The 7,427-nt window shown below is 34.1% G+C and overlaps 1 non-coding gene across 1 annotated transcript; it reads right to left on the bottom strand.

Moving 5' to 3' along the window:
- Window positions 1-2,561: 2,561 nt before the first annotated feature.
- On the bottom strand, window positions 2,562-2,740 carry LOC117149313. Its single transcript, XR_004460203.1, has one exon. It is a non-coding gene; the product is annotated as a 5.8S ribosomal RNA (ribosomal RNA).
- Between the last annotated feature and the right edge of the window lie 4,687 nt (window positions 2,741-7,427).

Below are 7,427 nucleotides of genomic sequence, written 5' to 3'. Positions count from 1 at the left end.
TCTTCACCTTGGAGACCAGCTGCGGATATTGGTACGGCCTGTTGAGAAGTTTGCGTGTCCCCATAAATTTTCAAGGTCCGAGGAGAAAATATCGACACAACAGTATATGTCATGCTCTTCTAGCCCATCTACCATATCTCTCTGCGAAAGACTTCCATGGTAGTACGGCTATAAAACAGAAAAGAAAACTCTTTCCGATATCTCTCGACGGCTTCTTTATGGTCGTTCCTGTTGCCAGGATGAGCACGAGGCCCATATTTAATAACAAACGGATACTCAACAGGTTACGGAATTGGAACCGTATTCCCTTTCGTTCAAAATTATTCAAGTGTATTATATTCGCTTTGTTTATATAGTTAGGCATTTTTTTTTACTTGAAAATTTTCGGCTTTCGCCTTGAACTTAGGACCGACTAACTCGTGATCAACCACTGTTCACACGAAACCCTTCTCCACTTCAGTCCTCCAAGGTCTCATTCGATTATTTGCTACTACCACCAAGATCTGTACCAATGGCAGCTCCATGCAGGCTTACGCCAAACACTTCTACGCATACCATTGTACCTTCCTACTCACTAAAGTTTCAAAATTTATATCACAAGTAATATAAATCATCTACTTTAGCGGTAATGTATAGGTATACAACTTAAGCGCCATCCATTTTAAGGGCTAGTTGCTTCGGCAGGTGAGTTGTTACACACTCCTTAGCGGATTTCGACTTCCATGATCACCGTCCTGCTGTTTTAAGCAACCAACGCCTTTCATGGTATCTGCATGAGTTGTTAATTTGGGCACCGTAACATTACGTTTGGTTCATCCCACAGCGCCAGTTCTGCTTACCAAAAGTGGCCCACTGGGCACATTATATCATAACCTTGAACTTCATATCAAGAAAGTTAAGGTTCTTACCCATTTAAAGTTTGAGAATAGGTTAAGATCGTTTCGAAGGCCTCTAATCATTCGCTTTACCAGATAAGATTATTTTATATAATATTAAAATGCACCAGCTATCCTGAGGGAAACTTCGGAAGGAACCAGCTACTAGATGGTTCGATTGGTCTTTCGCCCCTATACTCAATTCTGACAATCGATTTGCACGTCAGAACTGTTTCGGTCTTCCATCAGGGTTTCCCCTGACTTCAACCTGATCAAGTATAGTTCACCATCTTTCGGGTCACAGCATATATGCTCAAGGTACGTTCCAGTTAGAGGCATAAATAATATAAATATACATTATACATAACTATATAGAACGCCCCGGGATTGTGTTAATTAGCTATAAATAGCTAAAAAACTAATCCCATTATTAGTCAAGTTAATTACGCTATTAGGTTTACATCCCAATAACTTGCACATATGTTAGACTCCTTGGTCCGTGTTTCAAGACGGGTCCCGAAGGTATCCTGAATCTTTCGCATTGTTAATCATACAAGAGCATATAATAAACACAAAAATCAATGATAATTATGCCATTATATAATTCCGAAAAATTAACGCTCTGTAATAATATAAATCTATCAGCACTTTATCAAATTAATAACATTTATTCTGTGTTAAAATGCAAGCAATTTAATTGGAATAAACTATAAGTTATATTTTATGATAAATTTGGGATATGCTAATAGATTACAATGTCCTTATATGGAAAAATGCACATTATTCTTAATAATATTATTTAAATATTACAATTTTAATGATGAATTTTCCATAACGGATATTCAGGTTCATCGGGCTTAACCTCTAAGCAGTTTCACGTACTGTTTAACTCTCTATTCAGAGTTCTTTTCAACTTTCCCTCACGGTACTTGTTTACTATCGGTCTCATGGTTATATTTAGTTTTAGATGGAGTTTACCACCCACTTAGTGCTGCACTATCAAGCAACACGACTCTTTGGAAACATCATCTAGTAATCATTAACGTTATACGGCCTGGCACCCTCTATGGGTAAATGGCCTCATTTAAGAAGGACTTAAATCATTAATTTCTCATACTAGAATATTGACGCTCCATACACTGCATCTCACATTTGCCATATAGACAAAGTGACTTAGTGCTGAACTGTTTTCTTTTCGCTCGCCGCTACTAAGAAAATCCTTGTTAGTTTTTTTCCTCCCCTAATTAATATGCTTAAATTCAGGGGGTAGTCCCATATGAGTTGAGGTTGTATATATAACTATTTTTTGCCATAAATTCTTTATATATAAATGATAAAACAATCAATTAAATTCGTTATAAATAGTTCCAATAGTTCTTGTAAGCAAAGTTATTTTTTTATCCATTTAACGAACCAACGAAGAATAATAACAAAACCAAGATTTTTCTTTTTCCGAATCATTAATAAGAGACAATTCTAGATGAAAAATTTTCAATTTTTTATGCTAGACATTTCTCAGTATTATTTGATTGAAAAAGAAAATATTTCTCTTCGTTTTTCACATTCAAATGTGAGATAATGTTTTTCATTTCTTTTTTAATATTATGAATAAAATCATTATTTAATCCAATAATATACCATATGCTTATAAAAAATTTATATAACAACTTAATTAGCATAGTCTTACAACCCTCAACCATATGTAGTCCAAGCAGCACTATAAAATTAATTAAAGTACATAACAGCATGGACTGCGATATGCGTTCAAAATGTCGATGTTCATGTGTCCTGCAGTTCACACGATGACGCACAGTTTGCTGCGTTCTTCATCGACCCATGAGCCGAGTGATCCACCGCTTAGAGTTTTATAATTCATTTTTATATAATATCAATATTGTTTTTATTGAAAGAAATTAAAAATACACCATTTTACTGGCATATATCAATTCCTTCAATAAATTTATTTTTATACCTAAAAATAAATGTTGCGATATGTCTTAGTTTCATATAAGCATTATGTATCATAAAAATCTGGTTATGGTTTGCTATTTTGGGTGACACATACTGCAAAATTTATATAAAACATTAACCTGATGGATGACAGGTACAAACATTGTATATTTTAGGTTGTTGCATTAGCCAACGTATGCTCATAACATAGATGAACAATACATATTCGCAACGCGTGTATATTATGGTCCATATACACACACACTTATTTTGAATACCACATTCAAAATTATTTTAATTTTAATTCGACTTCTACTTTCAAATTTTGTTCAGTTTCTTCGATTTCCATTTTCGAGAATTTGTTTTTATAGGAAACGCCATTGTTGTAGTAGGTACTGCCACAAATACGCACAACAACATTAATAATGTTAAAGTCTTTTTATGAGGTTGCCAAGCCCCACATATAAAATAAAAGCCATCTTCATTTTATTTTGACTTTAACTTTTGATTCCGTGGAATCATTTTGTAATATTTTTATTTTGGTAAATTGTATTTATTTGTATTATAACAAATGTTTATTAACGATAAGGATATTATACAATAATGATCCTTCCGCAGGTTCACCTACGGAAACCTTGTTACGACTTTTACTTCCTCTAAATAATCAAGTTCGGTCAACTTTTGCGAAACAACCGTAACACGCAAGGCGTCACAGTGATCACGTCCGGAGACCTCACTAAATAATTCAATCGGTAGTAGCGACGGGCGGTGTGTACAAAGGGCAGGGACGTAATCAATGCGAGTTAATGACTCACACTTACTGGGAATTCCAAGTTCATGTGAACAGTTTCAGTTCACAATCCCAAGCATGAAAGTGGTTCAGCGGTTTACCCGGACCTCTCGGTCTAGGAAATACACGTTGATACTTTCATTGTAGCGCGCGTGCAGCCCAGGACATCTAAGGGCATCACAGACCTGTTATTGCTCAATCTCATTATTGCTAGACGCAATTTGTCCATTTAAGAAGCTAGTGTCCTTATAATGGGACAAACCAACAGGTACGGTTACATAAACACATTCAAACACAATAAACATTTTACTGCCACCATGAATGAAGGCTACATAAGCTTCAGCACCATAATCCTGAAGATATCTATTTAATATATTTGAGTCTCGTTCGTTATCGGAATTAATCACTCCACGAACTAAGAACGGCCATGCACCACCATATAGATTCGAGAAAGAGCTATCAATCTGTCTTACACACTTATGTTCGGACCTGGTAAGTTTTCCGTGTTGAGTCAAATTAAGCCGCAGGCTCCACTCCTGGTGGTGCCCTTCCGTCAATTCCTTTAAGTTTCAGCTTTGCAACCATACTTCCCCCGGAGCCCAAAAGCTTTGGTTTCCCGGGAAGCGACTGAGAGAGCCATAAAAGTAGCTACAATTGCTAGCTGGCATCGTTTATGGTTAGAACTAGGGCGGTATCTGATCGCCTTCGAACCTAACTTTCGTTCTTGATTAATGAAAACATCTTTGGCAAATGCTTTCGCTTAAGTTAGTCTTACGACGGTCCAAGAATTTCACCTCTCGCGTCGTAATACTGCCCCAAACTGCTTCTATTAATCATTACCTCTTGATCTGAAAACCAATGAAAGCAGAACAGAGGTCTTATTTCATTATCCCATGCACAGAATATTCAGGCATTTGAAGCCTGCTTTAAGCACTCTAATTTTGTTCAAAGTAATAGTACCGGCCCACAATAACACTCGTTTAAGAGCACTAGTGCAGGTTTTTAAATAGGAGGAACATATGAAAAAATACAAGTATTTAATCACATATAAGAACTCCACCGGTAATACGCTTACATACATAAAGGTATAGTACTAACCACAATTGTAAGTTGTACTACCCGTATGAAGCACAAGTTCAACTACGAACGTTTTAACCGCAACAACTTTAATATACGCTATTGGAGCTGGAATTACCGCGGCTGCTGGCACCAGACTTGCCCTCCAATTGGTCCTTGTTAAAGGATTTAAAGTGTACTCATTCCAATTACAGGGCCTCGGATATGAGTCCTGTATTGTTATTTTTCGTCACCTCCCCGAGCTGGGAGTGGGTAATTTACGCGCCTGCTGCCTTCCTTAGATGTGGTAGCCGTTTCTCAGGCTCCCTCCGGAATCGAACCTGATTCCCGTTACCCGTTGCAACCATGGTAGTCCTAGATACTACCATCAAAAGTTGATAGGGCAGACATTTGAAAGATCTGTCGTCGGTACAAGACCATACGATCTGCATGTTATCTAGAGTTCAACCAATATAACGATCTTGCGATCGCTTGGTTTTAGCCTAATAAAAGCACATGTCCCATAAGGTTCATGTTTTAATTGCATGTATTAGCTTAGCTTTTTGTAACTGTTAACGATCTAAGGAACCATAACTGATATAATGAGCCTTTTGCGGTTTCACTTTTAATTCGTGTGTACTTAGACATGCATGGCTTAATCTTTGAGACAAGCATATAACTACTGGCAGGATCAACCAGAATAATGTTTTTCCTTCATATTCCATTCATATATTTTGAATCGAATAAGCAATATAATAGATATATATATAGATTTTTTTTATATAATTCCATGATTTTTATTATATTGAATAAAATTCAATATTTCGCCTTTGGGTAAAATTTTAAATATATAAGTAAAAAAATCCATTCGATTACGGCCATTTTATATAGCATTCGTAATCCATATTTTCATTTTTAATTTATACTTGTTTTACCAATATAACAAGAATTTCATCTAATTATTGTAATATATATATTTCTATAATTTTATCTTTTTATACATACATATTTCATTATAAAATATCATTTTATTTCCAACATACATAATTATTGTATCCACACATGTACAATTTTTGTTTAACCAATATAAATATTAAGTTAAATCATTTGCATTTTGAAGATAAATTTAAAATTTATCTCTTCATATATATCTCTGGTAATATATAACATAAAACCAAGCGCATATCATAATATTTCCACATTTAATATATAATTTTATATTTCTTTCATAAGAATCCATATTTGTATTATACCGTAACGATATAATAATCCAACTATACGGCAGGTAATAAATTAATATTTGCCTGCCTCCAAAAATTAACGATAATATATGGAAACGATTTGTTATTCTATATATAATAGAAACTTGACTTTTGTTTCAACGATATTATCTATAAAGCGTATATTCCTATTATCCGCGGAGCCAAGTCCCGTGTTCTATAGAACTGAGAAACAAATTTGTACGGATAATAATATACTTTATTGTATGTAACCAATATAAATAATCCGAAATAAATATTTCGAATAATGCGGGAGGTCGGCAACCACTGCCTACCTATAGTAGTTTTTGAACCCGCTGTCCTCAAAGCGGGTATTTTCAATTCCGTTTGCCACCCAACATACGGGCTATTCTCTTATATATTAAGAGATTATAGGAACATTTCATTTTTTTTCCATTATTCATATATAATATGATTATTTTTTCCCTTATACATATAATAATTAATCATTTTCATATGTATATTATTTAATTTACTCATATTATTGCCAAAATCATATGAATACATAAGTTTTGAACAATATGAGAGGTCGGCAACCACTGCCTACCTATAGTAGTTTTTGAACCCTCTGTCGTAATTCCGGTCGTTTACACTACTATACCCTCACTATAATGGCTTTTCTCTATAATACTAAGAGAATGTGGGATATTTTCAGCATTTTTTCCCTTATACATATAATAATTAATCATTTTCATATGTATATTATTTAATTTACTCATATTATTGCCAAAATCATATGAATACATAAGTTTTGAACAATATGAGAGGTCGGCAACCACTGCCTACCTATAGTAGTTTTTGAACCCTCTGTCGTAATTCCGGTCGTTTACACTACTATACCCTCTCACTATAATGGCTTTTCTCTATAATACTAAGAGAATGTGGGATATTTTCAGCATTTTTTCCCTTATACATATAATAATTAATCATTTTCATATGTATATTATTTAATTTACTCATATTATTGCCAAAATCATATGAATACATAAGTTTTGAACAATATGAGAGGTCGGCAACCACTGCCTACCTATAGTAGTTTTTGAACCCTCTGTCGTAATTCCGGTCGTTTACACTACTATACCCTCTCACTATAATGGCTTTTCTCTATAATACTAAGAGAATGTGGGATATTTTCAGCATTTTTTCCCTTATACATATAATAATTAATCATTTTCATATGTATATTATTTAATTTACTCATATTATTGCCAAAATCATATGAATACATAAGTTTTGAACAATATGAGAGGTCGGCAACCACTGCCTACCTATAGTAGTTTTTGAACCCTCTGTCGTAATTCCGGTCGTTTACACTACTATACCCTCTCACTATAATGGCTTTTCTCTATATACTAAGAGAATGTGGGATATTTTCAGCATTTTTTCCCTTATACATATAATAATTAATAATTTTCATATGTATATTATTTAATTTACTCATATAATTGCCAAAATCATATGAATACATAAGTTTTG

The sequence above is a fragment of the Drosophila mauritiana genome, unplaced genomic scaffold, assembly GCF_004382145.1.
Source record: "Drosophila mauritiana strain mau12 unplaced genomic scaffold, ASM438214v1 U_193, whole genome shotgun sequence".
In the NCBI taxonomy this organism is placed as follows: Eukaryota; Metazoa; Arthropoda; class Insecta; order Diptera; family Drosophilidae; genus Drosophila; species Drosophila mauritiana.
The sequence above is the reverse complement of the archived record's forward strand: the minus strand, read 5'-3'. Positions and strand labels throughout refer to the sequence as shown.